General features: G+C 40.7%; 1 protein-coding gene and 1 pseudogene across 1 annotated transcript in view; one reads left to right on the forward strand and one right to left on the reverse strand.

Annotated features, from left to right (window-relative positions):
* The window catches only part of SCD5 (stearoyl-CoA desaturase 5), a 171,835-nt gene that overhangs the window by 19,690 nt on the left and 132,009 nt on the right, over positions 1-20,136 (reverse strand). The window lies entirely within an intron of this gene.
* Positions 272-390, forward strand: LOC120363693 (5S ribosomal RNA; annotated as a pseudogene).

Genomic DNA, 20,136 nt, shown 5'->3' on the forward strand with positions numbered 1-20,136 from the left:
GTACAGGTCGTTGGTTTATTCCAGTTAAATGAAATTAATAGATAACCTGAGTAGTAAGCCACTACTATGTTTAGTATTCCCTCCACTATGTGTATTTGAACTTAATGACATTGTTATACTGCTTGTGATTTACTTGAAGATTCTCCAGCATAAATAGGGTGAGGGGTGTGTGTGTGTGTGTGTGTGTGTGTGTGTGTGTGTGTGTGTGATTCTTCACCTTAGGTGAAGCTCATTAACATATGAAGTACTGTAATCAAATATCCACATTTCAGTCTACAGCCATACCACCCTGAATGCGCCCAATCTGATCTGATGTCACAAGCTAAGCAGGGTCGGGCCTGGTTTGTACTTGGATGGGAGACCGACTGGAAACTCCGGGTGCCGTAGGCTTTTTTTTTTTTCATACTTTCTTCTTTTATATTTTCTTCTTTAAAAAAATGAATAAATAAATCCACACTTCAGGTATGTTTAGTGAGCACCTGACGAACTAATCAGCTCACATACCAGAGGTCTGTTACAAGGCTTCAACTATTTTTTATCTCCAATCACCTCTAAATAGTTTGTAATTAGAATAAGGAAAATAAATTTTCACTGGCAAAATAAAGTTATTGAAAATATTTGGGTCGGTTAAAAATACTGTATGGGTACCTCCCAGCCGCTAAGACGTTTCAGAGGGGCATTACCGGGGGCTTTGCTCCATCCTGGCCTCCACCACTGACAGGATTCCGTTGCTAGATACTGTGTAGAAAGTGAGCTGTGTGTGCCCTTAGGAGAACACCTACCACATCATGCTTTCCATGCAAGGGGCCTTTCAGGGTGTCCAAAGGGCAGAGGTAGGTCTTCATCAAGTCTCAAACTGCTACTTGCAGTAGAATTTGGTCTGACAACATGGGATTCTGGTGTAGGGAAGACCCATGCCTTCCTCCGCTCACACTGGAGTTGGCTGCGGTTACTGACAGCAGACATAGCCAAATGGGTCTACTGTTGAACCATCCACATCTTTGTAGGTGGTCCTCTCTCTGTACCTTTGAGGGTCACCAGACCTTTGAAGGCACCATGAATACTGGAGATTACTGTTTATCTGATGTGACTGTGCATGAATGGTAGTGTGCTCACAAAACTTCCCTGCCTCACCCCGGGCGACAGAACTCCAGGCTGCTGAAACACACTTTGAGGAGATGAAACTCCACAAGTCGTGAAGTCTGTGTGCTGCTTCCTTCAGCATCGTGCACACTTCATCCCTGCTAAAGCTGTAGGTCTCCACTGTAGTTGTCTAGTGCTCTCTATAAACTAGATAGTAGACATACTCCTTAGTCCTCAATTATTTTTTGATGGGGAGTGGGAGGGGTTGTTAGGTAGTTCATCAGGCTCAGTAAATAGAAAGATGAATGAGACACAGTCCTCATGAAGCTTATAGTCTAATGAGAGAGTCCTATGAGCAGATTATTTTAATATAAAATGCTAAGCATAAAGGTGAGTTATGCCCATGATATTACAGACCTGCTAAGGAGGGCATTTCATTCACCTTAGGACAATGGATCCAAAGCTCTTTGGTCTCAGGGCTCTTTTACATTAAGAAAAAATATTATTGAGGCCAGGTGCAGTGGCTCATGCCTGTAATCCCAGCACTTTGGGAGGCCAAGGCCAGTGGATCATCTGAGCCCAGGAATTCAAGACTAGCTTGGGCAACATGGCAAAACCCCATCTCTACAAAAAATACAAAAATTAGCCAGGCATTGCGGTACACATCTGTGGTCCCAGCTATTCTGGAGGCTGAGGCAGGAGGATCACCCAAGCCTGGAGAGGTTGAGGCTACAGTGATCCGTGAGTATGCCACTGCACTCCAGCCGGGGTGCCAGAACAAGACCTTGTGTCAAAAAAAAAATTATTGAGAATGACAAAGACCTTTTGTTTAGGGGGTTGGAGCTATTGCTATTTACTGTATGGGAAATTAAAACTGGGAAATGTTTTATTAATTCATTAAATATTAAATGTTAATATATGTTTAAAAAGTTCTGTCTAAAATATTACATATAAAATATGTCTATTTGTTAATAATATAAAATTAATATTAAATATATCAATTCATTAAAATAATAAACCTATTACATGCTAAATAAATTACATATTTTCAGAAAAAAACTGTATTTTTCAATGCAACAAAAAGATGGAGTGTGAAGAATGGCACAGTGTGATATCTTTGCCGATCTCTTGGATGTCTGGCTTTATGAGAGGCAGCTAGATTCTCATATCTGCTGCTGCAGGCGGTCTGTTGCCATATGTTGTTTTGGTTGAAGTCTACGAAGAAAGTCTGTCTCATACAGATACGTAGTAGGACAAGAGGACCTTACAGACCCCCTGAAAGGGTCTTGGGGATCCCCTGACCAACAGTCTTTGGAGTACATTTTGAGAACTACTGACCTTAGCTTCCTAGAGGTGAGTTTTGAAGAATGAGGAAGAGGTGGCTAGGTATAAAAAAGAACGAAATGATGGCAACCGCGGCAACCTGGGTGGAACTGGAGACTATCACTCTAAGTGAAGTGACCCCGGAATGGAAAACCAAACATCGTATGTTCTTGCTTACATGAGGAAGCTAAGCTATGAGGATGCAAAGGCATAAGAATGATACACTAGACTTTGGGTATTTGGGGGAAAGTGCTGGGGGTGGTGAGGGGTAAAAGACTACACATTAACTACAGTGTACACTGCTCAGGTGATCGGTTCAAAGTCTCAGAAATCTCCACTAAAGAACAGATTCATGTCACCAAACACCACCTGTTCCCCAAAAAACAGACTGAAATAAAACATTTAAAAATTGGCCAGGTGCAGTGGCTCATGCCTATAATCACAACACTTTGGCAGGTCAAAGTGGGCAGATCACCCGAAGTCAGGAGTTTGAGACCAGCCTGGCCAACATGGTAAAACCTCATCTCTACAAAAAATACAAAATTAGCCAAGTGTGGTGACACAAGCCTGTCGTCCCAGATACTCAGGAGGCTGACGCAGAAGAATCACTTGAACCTAGGAGGCAGAGGTTGCAGTGAGTTGAGATCGTGCCATTGCACTTTAGCCTGGGAGACAAGAGTGAAAACAAAACAAAACAAATAAACAAAATAATTAAAATATAGAACAAAATTGGCTAGGTGAAAAACATAAGAACATTCCAAGTCAGTGCTTCTCAAAACCATTATTGTCGATAGACATAATTGTGCCTTCAAAGCACCTGGGGTCTGGAGTAGGGTGTGAGATCCTGCGTTTCTCACAAGCTCCCAGGTGACACTGAGGCTGCTGGTCCTAGAACTACCCTTCGAGGAGTGAGGATCTAGCCAAAGAAACAGGAGCAAAGGCTCAGCGTCATGAAATAGCCTGAAGTGTGAGGGGAATGGCATTAGTAGGCAGTGAGGTATGAAACAGAAGTACCAAGAGATAGGGCAACCGTGGCCATGGCATGGAGATAAGAGTTGCAATTTTTCCCAAGAGGAAGTTATTAAAAGGTTTTATGCAGGAGACAGCTTTGACTCATAATTAAGCAAACACAATTTCTTATTCTGAATAACTCAGAAATGAAATAAAATATAAAACATACAAGCAAAGTAAGCAGGTAATTGGGTGAAGTAGAGGAAAAAGAAAGACATTATTCCCTTTGAATATTATGACAGTGTAACTTGGTAGGAAGAGCATGCACTTTGGACCAACACGAAGTTGGGTATAGATTCCAATTCTACCATTTACAAAATATCACTCACTCAACTTCTCAGAGCCTCAGATTCTACCATGCATAGAGATAAGGAAGAGAACTTTTATATGCACATAAAAGTGTCTGGTGCACAGTAGGTCCTCAATACACTAAAATCAATATGACAAAGAATGTCATAGAAATAGTAAAAAATAACAACTGGAAGCTGTTATTGTTATTCTAACAGTTGACGTAGACTTATACTGGGCTTATTAGAATTTTAAATTTTCCAGAGTAAAAAGATTCTGAAAGAGTACCTGAGGGGCATCACTTCAAAGTAAATGTTTTGCCTATTTATATGCAAGGCAATGCCAGCTCATAATAGTCCACAGTAACAGAGGAGATGGGGACACATTAGATGCTGGTGACAATCAGAAGAGAGACCTCAGTCACGTGCGGTGGCTCACACCTGTAGTCCTAACACTTTGGTGAGGTGGGTGGATCCCTTGAGACCAGCCTGGGCAGCATGGCAAAACCCTGTCTCTATTAAAAATACAAAAATTAGCTGGGAGTGGTGGTACATGCCTGTAGTCCTGGATACTTGGGGTCTGAAACAGGAGAATTGCTTGAGCCTGGAAGGTCGAAGCTGCAGTAAGCCCTGTTCATGCCACTGCACTCAAGCCGAGGTGACAAAGTGAAACTGTCTCAAAAAAAATAAGAGAGAGACTTAAACCTGAGATCCCTCAAGTTAATCATCCCTTCCTCTGATACAACTTGTACCCAAACTTTCAACAGGAAGTTTGAATGGTTTAAATCTTGGTCGCCCATACCCTGGTAGTTGGTGTAGTTAATAATCAGCAAAGACACAAAGGGTGCAAAGATGCAAAGGGCAGAAAGAAAAATAAACAACACATGATTATACAGAGCCACCGCAGCTACAGAAGCTCCACCTGCCTGAGCTCCCACATTAGAATGTGTTTCCAAATTTCGATTCCTCTTTTTCTCTGGAAACACTTGACCTTCAGGATCCAAAAGGTCCCTCAGGATCCAGAAATCCCCTCACCACCACCTGGGATTCTGAGACTCTTAACATCACATTTTTGCCCTAAAATGTTTTACAGTCATATATGACATGTAACTCTCAGTACTGTACAGCAAATATTGGCCCTCTGATTGTAAGAGAAAGCTTTCATTATCACAAAAATCCATGTTCTTAGTGGGGCAGAACTAGTTGGGCAAAATTTGAAAGTCACTGATAGACGACAGACAGACAGACAGATAAGCTTTCGAATTCTGCCCAACTAAGAACCATATATGCATATATAGTTTCTCCAAATCTCTTGATATTTAGGACATCTGAGTAATTGTTTTTCTCTTCTTTGAAATGGAAGACTGATAAGAGTAGGTTTATAAAAGAAAGTCAAATGACAGAAGAGCCAGCACACTCCAGTTGAGTCAGTAAGAATGTTTTGTTTGTTTTTATGAGACAGAGTCTCATCAATCTCAAGCACAATCTCAGCTCACTGCAACCTCTGTCTCCTGGGTTCAAGCAATTCTCCTGCCTCAGCCTCCCAAGCAGCCTCCCAGCTGGGATTACAGGCACCTGCTTCCACGCCCGGCTAATTATTGTATTTTTAGGAGAGACAGGGTTTTGCCATGTTGGCCGGGCTGGTCTTGAACTCCTGACCTCAAGTGATCCACCCACCTCAGCCTCCCAAAGTCAACGAGCATGTTTTGACAAAAACATGGGACTCTGTCCAAAGTCAATTTCTAGCAAGAATTTTCCTCAGCTGGTAGGTTGACAATGATTTCTTTGGTCTCTCTTTCATTGGGAATTCATCCCTTTTAATCTTCGTAATTTTCATATTTTCGACTAAGAATTTGACTCTTAGACTACCCTTTGCAGTGAGATGTCTTTCCCCAAGAAGAGAGCTAGCCTATGTTTTACTTTTTTTTTTTTTTTTTAATTTTTTTAAATCCACAAAAGCATTTCTTTAAGAGCACAAAGGGGAGAATGTGAACTTCTAATTTCCAAAGTGGGATTACATCAAATATCTAGACACTGGCTCTCTATCAGGAACCCCTCTCTGGCCAGCTACCTTTCAGGTAGGTGGCTCTTAGTGGCACTCTACAACTTGTCTGGTCAAAGTGATACTTCCCACTGTCAGCCTAGGATACCTAGGGAGGGAAGGCTGGATGTCTGCGAGTCTACTCACAGTCCCTCTCACTGTCTGTGATAAAAGTTCAGTGATTCCTGTTGATAACAACAAAAAGATTATAGAATGTCTAGAAATAAACCAAAAAAAAGAAACATGTTAAGACCTACACATAGAGAATTTTTAACGTTTACTGAGATATATAAAAGAAGTCTTAACTGAGAATAAACTCTGTTCCTGAAGAATGAGCACTGTCAGGAGAAGGCCCTCACCCTGTCAGTGATAAAGAACCATTACTTCATGCAGACTCCTTCAAGAACCTCATTCTATCCTTCCCTCTGAAATTGTGAATCCCCTTTGGTTCTTAATATCGCCATCTACTACAGGGTCACTTTCATATACAAATCCGGGAGTCCCTGGCTATTTCATAAGTGTGTGCCTTTTCTTTCCAATTAAATTAGAAGATATATAAAGGCAAGGACTATCTCTTTTTTTCCCCTTTGTATCTTTCATACCCCTCATTATAGAAATGCCTCTGCTTATAAATTTTCCATTTAAGGAAGTTCACAGGTATGAACAAAGCAGGGTGGAGAAAGGCTTCAACCTTTTTACCTGTCATCAGCAGATGGTATTAGCGGCCACAAGAAAGCATTTGGCCACACTTTGTTCATTAGTCAGGGGTGTGTGCGCTGGGTTTGTGCTCAGTTCTGAGAAGTTTTATGAACGGCAGTAACATCATCAGTCAGAAAAGTATAGAAGTGGTGAGTGTCTTTAAGATGCCGCTAAAAAGAAGCAAATAATTAGGATAAAAACAAAAGTAAAAACAGTTTTTCAAACTGAAAGTCATGAGAGAACGCCAAGCTTTGCAGGGGGCTCATGGCACAGCAGGAAGAATTCTTATGGCTAAGGAGTGAATAGTGATTGACAAGGAAGGAACAGGGATTGGCAAAATAAAAAGGAAACTTCCTGAGGCGGCAGCTAAAGGTTAGCGACAATTAACTTTCACATGTATTAACTAACTTTGTCACCTAATAATTTCGTAAGGTAGATATCATCATTACCTTCTGGTCCTAAACTTTGTTAATGCTGGTGAAGGCCAGGAGTTCATGAGGGAACTTAAGCCTAAGCACAGTGAAATGGCTGCTGGTGACAGTCCACTGTAAGCCAAGGGTGGCTCCGTGAGTTCCCACTTGCTGAGTTTGGAGACCACCCAAATCAGTAGAACATCAGCCGGTCGGGAAGTGGCAAATGAAGGGGTACTGTAGACATCAGAAGTCCACACTGGGGGAAAACGTTTAATAGAATGTAGGGAAGAGACAAGTACTCCTGGTTTTAAGCTTTGATGGGACTACTTATGTTTTTTGTTTTGTTTTTAATTACACTTTAAGTTCTGGCACACATGCACAGAATGTGCAGGTTTGTTGCATAGGTATACACATGACATGGTGGTTTGCTGTACCCATCAACCTGTCAACTGCATTAGGTATTTCTCCTAATGCTATCCCCACCTAGCCCTCCACCCGATAGGCCTGGTGTGTGATGTTCCCCTCCCTGTGTCCATGTGTTCTTATTGTTCAACTCCCACTTACGAGTGAGAAAATGGTTTTCTGTTCCTATGTTAGTTTGCTGAGAATGATGGTTTCCAGCTTCATCTATGTCCCTGCAAAGGACATGAACTCATCCTTTTCTATGGCTGCACAGTATTCCATGGTATGTATGTGCCACATTTTCTTTATCCAGTCTATCACTGATGGGCATTTGCGTTGGTTCCAAGTCTTTACTATTGTGAACAGTGCTGCAGTAAACATATGTATGCATGTATCTTTATAGTAGAATGATTTATAATCCTTTGGGTATATATCCAGCAACCGGATTGCTGGGTCAAATGGTATTTCTGGTTCTAGATCCTTGAGGAATCACGACACAGTCTTCCACAATGGTTGAACTAATTTACACTCCCACCAACAGTGTAAAAGCTCTCCTATTTCTCCACATCCTCTCCAGCATCTACTGTCTCCTGACCTTTTCTTGGTCGTCATTCTAACTGGCGTGTGATGGTATCTCATTGCGATTTTGATTTGTATTTCTCTAATGACCAGTGATGATGAGCTTTTTTTCATATGTTTGTTAGCCATATAAATGTCTTCTTTTGAGAAGTGTCTGTTTATGTCCTTTGCCCACTTTTAGATGGGGTTGTTTTTTTCTTGTCAATTTGGTTAAGTTCTTTGTAGATTCTGGATATTAGCCCTTGGTCAGATAGATTGCAAAAATTTCTTCCCATTCTATAGGTTGTCTGTTCATTCTGATGACAGTTTCTTTTGCTGTGCAAAAAGTTCTTTAGTTTAATTAGATTGCATTTGTAAATTATGGCTTTTGCTGCCATTGCTTTCGGTGTTTTAGTCATGAAATCTTTGTCCATGCCTATGTCCTGAATGGTATGCCTATGTTTTCTTCCAGGGTTTTTATGGTTTTAGGTCTTACATTTAAGTCTTTAATCCATCTTGAGTCAACTTTTGTATCAGGTGTAAGGAAGTGGTCCAGTTTCAGTTTTCTGCATGTGACTAGCCAGTTTTCCCAACACCATTTATTAAATAGGGAATCATTTCCCTATTGCTTGTTTTTGTCAAGTTTGTCAACGATCAGATGGTTGTAGATGTATGGCATTATTTCTGAGGCTTCTGTTTCTGTTTCATTGGTCTATATACCTGTTTTGGTACCCATATCTTGCTGTTTTGATTACTGTAGGCTTTTAGTATAGTTTGAAGTCAGGTAGTGTGATGCCGCCAACTTTGTTCTTTTTGCTAGGATTGTCTTGGCAATGCAAGCTCTTTTTGTTTGTTTGTTTTTGTTTCATATAAAATTTAAAGTAGTTTTTTTCTAATTCTGTGAAGAAAGTCAAAGGTAGCTTGATAGGGACAGCATTGAATATATAAATTACTTTGGGCAATATGGCCATTTTCATGATATTCAGTCTTCCTATCCATGGGCATGAACGTTTTTCCATTTGTTTGTGTCCTCTCTTATTTCCTTGAGCAGTGGTTTGTAGTTCTCCTTGAAGAGGTCCTTCCTATCACTTGTAAATTGTATTCCTAGTTATTTTATTCTTATTCTCTTTGTAGCAATTGTGAATGGGAGTTCACTCATGATTTGCCTGTCAGTCTATTATAGGTGTATAGGAATGCTTGTGATTTTTGCACGTTGATTTTATATCCTGAGACTTTACTGAAATTGCTTACCAGCTTAAGGAGATTTTGGGCTGAGGTGATGGGTTTTTCTAACCATACAATCATGTCATCTGCAAACAGAGACAATTTGACTTCCTCTCTTTCTATTTGAATACCTTCTTTTCTTTCTCTTGCCTGATTGCCCTGGCCAGAACTTCCAATACTATGTTGAATAGGAGTGGTGAGAGAGGGCATCCTTGCCTTGTGCCAGTTTTCAAAGGGAATACTTAAGCTTTTGCTCATTCAGTATAATACTTTGTGTGGGTGTGTCATAAATAGCTCTTATTTGGCCTGCCGCTGTGGCTCACGCCTGTAATCCCAGCACTTTGAGAGGCTGAGGTGGGTGGATCACTAGATAAGGAGATGGAGACCATCCTGACCAAGAGGGTGAAACCCGGTTTCTACTAAAATACAAAAAAAAAAAAAAAAATCAACAAAAAAAAATTGGCTGGGCGTGGTGCTGTAAGCCTGTAGTCCCAGCTACTCAGGAGGCGAGGTCAGGGGAATTGCTTGAACCCGGGAGGCAGAGATTGCAGTGAGCTGGGATCATGCCACTGTACTCTAGCCTGGCAACAGAGCAAGATTCTGTCTCAAATAAATAAATAAAAGCTCTTACTATTTTGAGATATGTTCCATCAATACCTAGTCTATTGAGAGTTTTTAGCATGAAGGGGTATTGAATTTTATCGAAGGCCTTTTCTGCATCTTTATTGAGATAATCATGTGGTTTTTGTCATTGGTTCTGTTTACGTGATTGATTACGTTTATTGATTTGCATATGTTGAACCAGCCTTGCATCCCAGGAATGAAGCTGACTTGATTCTAGTGGGTAAGCCTTTTAATGTGCTGCTGGATTCTGTTTGCCAGTATTTTATTGGGGATTTTCGCTTTGATGTTCATCAGGGATACGGGACTGAAATTTCCTTTTTTGTTGTGTCTGCCAGTTTTGGTATCTAGATGATGCTGGCCTCATAAAATTAGTTAGGGAGGAGTCCCTCTTTTTCTATTGTTTGGAATAGTTTCAGAAGGAATCATACCAGCTCCTCTTTGTACCTCTGGTAGAATTCGGCTGTGAATCTGCCTGATCCTGGGCTTTTTTTTTTGGTTGGTAGGCTATTAATTAATGCCTCAATTTCAGAACTTGTTATTGGTCTAGTCAGGGATTCAACTTCTTCCTGGTTTAGTCTTGGGATGGGGTATATGTCCAGGAATTTATTATTTCTTCCAGATTTTCTAGTTTATTTGCATAGAGGTGTTTATAGTATACTCTGATGGTAATTTGTATTTCTGTGAGAGCAGTGATGATATCCCCTTTATCAATTTTTATTGTGTCTATTTGATTCTCTCTTTTCTTCTTTATTCTCTCTTTTCTTCTTTATTACTAATAAAGATTAGATTCTGGCTAGGAGTCTATCTATTTTGTTAATCTTTTTTTTTAAAAAAAAAAAAAAAAACAGCTCCTGGATTCACTGATTTTTTCGAAGGGCTTTTCATGTCTCTATCTCCTGCAGTTCTGCTCTGATCTTAGTTATTTCTTGTCTTCTGCTAGATTTTGAATTTGTTTGCTCTTACTTCTCTATTTCTTTTAATTGTGATGTTAGGATGTCAATTTTAGGTCTTTCCCACTTTCTCCTGTGGGCATTTAGTGCTATAAATTTCCCTCTAAACACTGCTTTACCTGTGTCTCAGAGATTCTGATACGTTGTGTCTTTGTTTTCATTGGTTTCAAATAACTTATTTATTTTTGCCTTAATTTCATTATTATACCCAGTTGTCATTCAGGAGCAAGTTGTTCAGTTTCCATGTAGTTGTACAGTTTTGAGTGAGTTTCTTAATCCTGAGTTCTAATTTGATTGTACTGTGGTCTGAGAGACTGTTTGTTATAATTTCTGTTCTTTTACATTTGCTGAGGAGTGTTTTACTTCCAATTATGTGGTCAATTTTAGAATAAGTGTGACACAGTGCTGAGAAGAATGTATATTCTGTTGACTTTCACACATAATAATATTAACCTGAGATGTAAATGGACTAAATGCCCCAGTTAAATGACACAGACTGGCAAATTGGATAGTCAAAACCCATCAGTGTGCTGTATTCAGAAGACCCATCTCACGTGCAAAGACACTCGTAGGCTCAAAATAAAGGGATGGAGGAATACTTACCAAGCAAATGGAAAGCAAATAAAAGCAGGGGTTGCAATCTCAGTATCTGATAAAACAGACTTTAAACCAACAAAGATCAAAAAAGACAAAGAAGGGCATTACATAGTGGTAAAGGGATCAATGCAAAAAGAAAAGCTAAATATATATGCACCCGATACAGAAGCAACCAGATTCATAAAGCAAGTTCTTTGAGACCTACAAAGAGACTTAGACCCTTACACAATAATAGTTGGAGACTTTAACACCCCACTGTCAATATTAGACAGATCAATGAGACAGAAAATTAGCAAGGATGTTTAGGACTTGAACTCAGCTTTAGACCAAGTGGACCTAAAAGACATCTACAGAACTCTCCTCTCTAAATAGACTATACTTATGTTTTTATTTATAGAAATGCATCTGGAGCCAGGCGCGGTGGCTCAAGCCTGTAATCCCAGCACTTTGGGAGGCTGAGGCGGGTGGATCACGAGGTCAAGAGATCGAGACCATCCCGGTCAACATGGTGAAACCCCGTCTCTACTAAAAATACTAAATATTAGCTGGGCATGGTGGTGTGTGCCTGTAATCCCAGCTACTCAGGAGGCTGAGGCAGGAGAATTGCCTGAACCCAGGAGGCGGAGGTTGCGGTGAGCCGAGATCGCGCCATTGCACTCCAGCCTGGGCAACAAGAGAGAAACTCCGTCTCAAAAAAAAAAAAAAAAAAAAGAAATGCATCTGGAAATGATAGCTTAAACTCCACTTAGTCACTTTTGATTCCTTAAAAAAACAATACCTGTACAGCCTTTTAGAACCTAAAGTCTTTATAAAGAATATCTCCTATAGAGTGCTGTATGTGTAGTTAATAACACAAATATTTATTGTACATCTCCTCTGTATTTTTACATACATGAACTAATATATGTACCCAATAATTTTATAAGGTAGGTATCATCATTACTCTGCTCTACATGTGGAAACAGAATCTCAGAGAGAGAATGAACAAACTGAAATCTTTTGATTTTAGGACCATATTTTACCTCCCTCTTTGTGTCAACTGACTGAATGAATAAATAATCTAATGTTAGCACAGACTGCAATTCTGTCTATGCTTCACACAGTTAAAAAAGGCCTGGGTGTGGTGTCCCTGTCTGTTATTCTATACGTTATGACCAAGCCTCACTCACTGTTGTGTCTCTCTCTTCTGACCTTCAGAATACCTCCAGGGACACAGAAAGGGCATGCGGCATCAAGCAGCACTTTTCAGAGTGGTTTCAATGAGTATGTAACAGAGCTAAAAAGTGTAATCCAGGAAGGGTGGCTTTCAATATATGCCCTTGGTGCCATTCACAAAGCATCTCACATGCAGCCTCTTGGTTAGGGCCCTTCCTTGTCTCTGGATGTGCTGTGTACTGACAAAGAATAAACAAAATGGCTAAGAGTTCTACCCAGGTTTGTTCAGCAAGGATTTAATTTCTCCAGTGCTTCTGTAGAAATTGTGTCAATAACAAAACCGTGCAACTCTCAATCTAATCATCCCTTGACACATTCAATAGGATATAACATGTTGAGATGGGCACTGAGGGATTAGAGTAAATTATATCAAAGCAAAAGCTCCTGGTGGCTCTGACATGACAGCCTGCACATGACTAATCTAAATATTCATTCTGGGTAATGGAACAGCTATCAACAAATTCATTACTTACAACAATATTTCCACTTCAACTGTCAACTGACAAGGGGTCTCCATAATACATCACTGTCAGCAGTTTGCAGCAGTAAGAGAGAAAATGTACTTACATTTCACAAATATGAATGAATCATACTCTCAATTTTTAAAAGGGATTCAGCCTTATTTAACATTTTCACAAAATTGCTGTCACAAGGACATCAACCTGACAAATCATCTCACGAACGAACAAGTTGGACAGCAAAAATAATAGATATGTTTCTAGTTAATCAGTCCATGTCTTGCCTTAATATATGCATTTATGGCTTCAGATGCCTCTTGTTTAAACAAATTTTTCTCCTATGCCACTCTCTTTCTAGCCCAGCATTAACCAGATTCTTTAGAAAAAGAGTCTTCCTGGCTCACGCCTGTAATCCCAGTACTTTGGGAGGCCAAGGCGGGTGGATCATGAGGTCAAGAGATTGAGATCATCCTGGTCAACATGGTGAAACCCCGTCTCTACTAAAAATACAAAAAATTAGCTGGGCATGGTGGCACGTGCCTGTAATCCCAGCTACTCGGGAGGCTGAGGCAGGAGAATTGCCTGAACCCAGGAGGCGGAGGTTGCGGTGAGCCGAGATCGTGCCATTGCACTCCAGCCTGGGTAACAAGAGCAAAACTCCATCTGAAAAAAAAAAAAAAAAGAAAAGATAAAAGAAAAAGAGTCTTCCATGTTGTAAAACAGCACTAAGGTGACATTCATGACTTATGGAGTCATATGTCCTAGCTCAGAGAACGGGAGAGAGTAATCACGAGAAATCCGCAACACACCCTATCTGTTAACTCACCTATCTAGGCACCAGATTTCGCGATCATTCTACCTTCTTCTTCCACTGAGAGGTGGGAGGATTCTGGACAGGGACGTAGGGACATTTCCACTATGTCAGATTTTTCTCTTCAACAAAAATGGAGAGAAATTAAGAGACACTGTCTTTGGTCATGGGTAGAGAAAAGAACAGTGTATCTTATTTATTTATATTTATTTGTGAGACAGGGTCTCCCTGTGTCACTCAGGCTGCAGTGCAGTGAGCCAGTCTTAATTCACTGCAGCTTCAAACTCCTGAGCTGAAGCAATCCTCCTGTCTCACCATCCCAAGTAGCTGGAACTGCAAGCATGTGCCATCATGTTCAGCTAATTTTCTTACTTTTGATAGAGACAGGATCTCACTATGTTCCCCAGACTGGTCTCAGAGCTCTGGGGTAAAGCAACTCTCCCACCTCAGCTTCCCAAAGTCCTGGGATTACAGGCATGAGCCATCATGCCCAGCTATCTGTTTTAAAAGGTAATGTTGTAAATAGCCCAAAACATAAAATTGCAATCAAAAATTTCAAAATTCATATGAAAATAGGTATAAAATGCTGAGAGTTTTACATATTATTTGACTTGGCAATTCTGATTTTAGCTACAGAAAAGTATCACAGCCATGGTCAAAAATTTACATACGAAGTTGATCATCATAACATTATTATAATGATTAAAAAAAAAAAAAAAAGATGGGGCATGGTGGTTCATGCCTACAATCCCAGCACTTTGTGAGGCCAAGGTGGACAGTTCACCTGAGGTCAGGAGTTCAAGACCAGCCTGGCCAACATGGTGAAACCCTGTCTCTACTAAAAATACAAAAATTAGCTGGGCATGGTGGCGGGTGCCTGGAATTCCAGGTACTCGGGAGGCTGAGGCAGAAGAATTGCCTGAAGCCAGGAGGCAGAGGTTGCAGTGAGCCAGCATCATGCCACTACACTCCAGCCTGGATGACAGAACAAGATTCTGTAAAAAAAAAAAAAAAAAAAAAAAAAAAAAAAAAAAATTATCCAGCACGGTGATGGATGCCTGTAATCCCAGGTACTTGGGAGGCTGAGGCAGGAGAATCACTTGAACCTGGAAGGTAGAAGTTGCAGTGAGCCAAAACCAGCCATTACACTCCAGCCTGGGCACAAGAGCAAAACTCCGTCTCAAAAAAGAAAAAAATTTTGAGAGGCTGAGGTGGGTGGATCACCTGAAGTTGGGAGTTCAAGACCAGCCTGACCAACATGGAGAAACCCCCATCTCTACTAAAAATACAAAATTAGCCGGGCATGGTGTTACATGTCTGTAATTCCAGCTACTCCAGAGGATGAGGCAGGATAATCGCTCGAACGCGGGAGGCAGAGGTTTCGGTAAGCCGAGATCGCGCCACTGCACTCCAGCCTGGGCAACAAGAGTGAAACTGTCTCAAAACAAACAAACGAAAGAGATGGTAAGATGGTGGTTTATCAGTGTTCATCAAAAATAATTATGACACATCTAATACATCCTCACAATAAAATATTAAGCAGCCATTAAACTAGAAAGATTTTACAGCATTCTGTTAGATGAAAAATACGGATTATAAAATAAGATGCAGAGTTGTGTCTGCTTAGATATAGAAAGTCACTAGGGAATATTGCTCTCACCTCAACAATGAGAAAGAGCTGACTAACGTACACAACCATAACTTTTCTTTAACTCATCAAGCACTAAGGTCACAAGGCAACTAAGTAATGTGAATTCCAAAGAGAGTCACGAACCCATCCAAGGAGAGACAGTGAGGCAATGTGTTCTCTTTTCAGGTCTAAAGGGGGTGTAGTTTTAAGGGCAAGAACTTCCCAGCTCCACGCCCGGCTCCCGTCCTTTCCATCCGGAGGATTTAACGGTCTCTGTTTTAATTTTCCCGGGGGCCGGCAGGAAAGAGTCAAAAGGCAATCACTCCAGCGGAAGTTCTAAGGACCTCCTTTCATTGGCCAGGGGTCTTGGAGAAGGTGGGGGGTTCCTCCCTTGAGACTCCATGTTTGTATCCCCTTCCACAAACTCTCTTGTGGAAGCTGTCCTTATCTCTCCTGGATTTTCCCTCTGGAGTCCCCTTCCACACTGTCTCACGGAAGCTTGTCTTCCCCTCCTAAACGCCATCTCTCTCTCTCAGTTCCCTTCCACTCAGTGTGGAAGCTGCTTTCCTCTCCTGAATTTCACCTTTCTGGATTCTCTCACTCAGCGTGAGAGGAGCTCTCCTTCTCTGGTTTTTCCCCTCTGGGAACCCTTCTCAGTCGGTGTGAGAGCGGCTTTTCTTTCTCTTACTCTGTGTGAGAGCTAGCTGTTTCCTTCTCTCTTCTTCTCCTTTTTCTCTTTCTCCACCTAAATAAATCACTTTTCTGCAAAAACTTTTGTGTCCAGTATTTACGAGCGCACTGCGCCATGGTCTCCTCTCCCATTCTTGGGGGAGTGATGGACCAAGAACCTGGAGAAATGTCCTCTCAGCTAAGGGCTCCCCTGAACCCCAAAACCCAGAAACAACAGTACACATAAATATGAACGGCTTCACTTTTGTCAAAGCAAGGAAGAAAGAGATGGCTACCACACAAGTAGATAGGACGTCAGCTAAAAGTTTAACAAATTCTTGAAGGCCAGTATGGGATAGCCTCAAGCCTCAGACACAGGAATTTGTACTCACTCTCAAGCTTTTTTCTAGGGCCTCCCATTGGGTGCTCATAAGGAAGGTTGGTGACAGGAGAGCAGGACCCCCTCTGCCACAAAGTCATGTAGGAGCTGATCAGCTGCTACTGGGAACAGGCACAAAGCCTTGTCTTCTTCCCCAGGACCCTCTCTTACAAAGCAAAGTCTTAACCCATTTATGCCTGAGGATGTAGTTTTTTGAACTTTTGCAGTCAGACCTTGGTGATGACCTTGGGCAGTAGGATATTTCTCCCATATGCTAAGTGTTCCAATAATGGAACGCTAGGCATAAAGAGGTTTAAGCTACTGGAGGACTACAGAACATCTTCTAGCTTCTAGGACTGGGCAAAAGTCTATTGCTCTGGGAGAGCAACTGAGGCAAATCTATTTTGTCTCTGGGGCAGGTGGTGGGAAACTCTCACCCCCAGACATAGGCAAAGAGCCATTGAACATTATGTCTGTAAGAACAGAAAGACCAAGGTAAATATTATGTATGCTTGGGAATGGGCACATCTCTTCTTCTTTCACGCTTTCAATATGTGTGGGTGGAAGGGGTTGGGTTGGGTCAATTAATCCGGAGTTGGGCTAAGTTTAGATTTTACTGTTGCTATTATTATCCTTAGCGTACCACAGACTTCAGTGGATGGCTGCTAGGGGCAGAAGCAAATCTCTTCTGCCCCTAGAGGAGGGGTGGGAAACCTTCTGTGCCCAGGACCTTGTGCTGCTCAAAAGTAGAGGTCAGCTACTGCAGGAGAGATGGGAATGCTGAGAAAGGCTTGACCCCAAGGTTCAGGCACATGAGGCTTGCCTGAGACTGATACTGGACCAGGACAACAAAGAAACCCTATACTCTTATAAGGAGTCATGCACAGAGAAACAAGCAATAGAGGTCCACCTTTTGTGTAGGAGCAGTAGCATAGAGAAAGATTTACTGTGTGACACAGGTGTGCAGGGACAGCTAAAAGCTGAAGGGACAGAATGAGTACTTAGAAAACTCCTCTCGCATATCAGGCACTAAGCACATAGTAAGAGCAGCCATCCACTGAAGTTTGTGGTGCACTAAGGATAATAATAGCAACAGTAAAATCTAAACTCAGCTCAACTCCGGATTAATTGACCCAACCCCAACCCTTCAACCCACACATATTGAAGGTGTGAAAGAAGAAAAGATGTGCCCATTCCCAAGAATAAATAATATTTACCTTGGTCTTTCTGTTCTTACAGACATAATGTTCAGTATTTAATTAAAATCGAGTCACAGAAAAGTGAAAAAAATCACTGGCAAGAGATAAATTAACAGACCCATTCTCAGAAGTAGCTTAGATATTACAACTATCATGTAGGGACTCTAACTACAAGGAACACATTAAAGGAGTCTATGGAAAAGGTGAACATGCATGAACAGATGGGAGATTTTATCAAAGTGTCTAATGCAAATCTAGTAAATAAAAACAATATCAGAAATGAAGAATTCCTTTGATGGATTCGCTGGCAATCCAGACATAGCTGAGGAAAGAATTAGTAAGCTTGAAGATATGCCAATAGAAATTATCCAAACCGAAACATAAAGATAAAAAGGAGTGAAGCAGATCCAATATCTGTGGAACAATATCAAATGCTATAAAATAAAATGTGTAATTAGAGTCCCAGAAGAAGCCAGGCATGGTGGCTCAAGCCTGTAATCCCAGCACTTTGAGAGGCCAAGGCAGGAGGATCACTGAGGCTAGAAGTTCAAGACCAGCCTGGGCAACACAGGAAGACTCCATCTATAATTTTTTTTTTCCAGCCAGGCATGGTGATTTGTCCCTTTAGTCCTATTCAGGAGGCTGAGGCAGGAGGATCATTTGAGACCAGGAGTTTGAGGCCACATTAAGCTATGATCTTGCCACTGAACTGAAGCCTGAGTGATAAGACCCAGACTCAAAAAAATAAACAAATAATAAAATTTAAAAAAAATATTTTTAAAGAATTCCAAAGAAAAAGAGAAACAGATTAAAAGAAAATTAAAGATAATGGCTAAGAATTTTCCAAACTTAATGAAAGGCAATTAAGTTACAGATCTAAGAAGCCCAGAGTCCCAAGAATATCTCTTTCCTTCAAAAAATGAATCTAGATACATCACAATCAAACTACTGAAAACTGAAGATAAAGAAAACATATTGAAGTCAGTGAGAAAAAAGGAAACATTAGGTGCAGAGGGACAATGATACAAATCACACAATGATACAGATAAAAAACTGTAAGGCATAAGACAAGGTACTGACATCTTTAAAATACCAAAAGAAAAAAACCTGACAACCCAGAATTTTTATGTCTGGTAAAAATGAAGTAAAATAAAGACCTTCAGACAAACAAAAGCTGAGAATTTATTGCCCATAAACCTGTATTACAAGAAATGTAAAGGAAGTCCTTCAGGCAGAAGGAAGATATCAAATGGAAATTAGGATACACACATACAAAAATAAAGAAGCTGGAAATGAAATAATAAAGGTAAATATTAAATGTATCTTTCTTATAGTTACTTTTAAATAGTATAGGATATAAATACTTTTTAAAAAAAACTAGCATAATACATAAAAAACTTTAGAAAAGCATACAGCAACATGGAAGGATTGCATATTATTTCCTTTTAATCTTGATGCTGATGTGCATTTAAAAAATTTTCTACAATGAACCTATATTACATTTTAGGCTAAAAAGTGGAATTTTTTTTTTTTTATTTTTTTTTGAGACCGGGTCTTGCTCTGTCGCCAGGCTGGAGTGCAGTGGAGCAATCTTGGCTCACTGCAACCTCTACCTCCTGGGTTCAAGCAATTCTTCCGCCTCAGCGTCCCAAGTAGCTGGGACCACAGGCGCGTGCCACCATGTCCAGCTAAGTTTTGTGTTTTTAGTAGAGATGGGGTTTCACCATATTGGCCAGGATGGTCTCGATCTCTTGACCTCATGATCTGCCCGCCTCGGCCTCCCAAAGTGCTGGGATTACAGGCATGAGCCACCGTGCCTGGCCTGGAATTTTATTCTTATATTCCATTTAGATTATACAGATTTCAAGAGCTGTGGGGTTAGATAAATTTTATCAGCTAATTGTTAGAGGAAATAATAACTAGAAAATGAATTTTCTGTTATGAAAAGCTTACTCAGTGTTTTTTGCCTTACTGTATGGAAAACACGAGACACTAAAAAGGCAAGAAGAGCTATTTTCTCTGATGCATAAACCAATAAAAATAGTTTGAACTCTTTAGAAAATAGAGATTGAATAAAAACCTTTTATAAATATATTACTGGACAATGCCCTGGAGCTATAGCCATAAGCTTTCCTTGAAAGTCTCTTTATTTTAAGAGACCTTGTGGATCACGAGGTCAAGAGAGCGAGACCATCCTGGTCAACATGCTGAAACCCTGTCTCTACTAAAAATACAAAAATTAGCTGGGCATGGTGGCGCACGCCTGTGCGTGCTACTTGAGAGGCTGAGGCAGGAGAATTGCTTGAACCCAGGAGACAGAGGTTGGAGTGAGCCGAGATTGCGCCATTGCACTCCAGCCTAAGTAACAAGAGCGAAACTCCGTCTCAAAAAAAAAAAAAAAAAAAGGTTTACCATGCTAGTGAGTTAAGTACTCAGGTTCCAGAAATTCGAGCAACTGTCTCCTCATCTTGCCAGGGGAATTTCTTGCACATAAAAATGGGATAGTCAAAGTGGGGAAGGCAAAATGACTGCTAATACAGTCGGTGTATTTTCACACACACAC

The sequence above is a fragment of the Saimiri boliviensis genome, chromosome 3 (assembly GCF_048565385.1).
Source record: "Saimiri boliviensis isolate mSaiBol1 chromosome 3, mSaiBol1.pri, whole genome shotgun sequence".
NCBI classification, from domain to species: Eukaryota; Metazoa; Chordata; class Mammalia; order Primates; family Cebidae; genus Saimiri; species Saimiri boliviensis.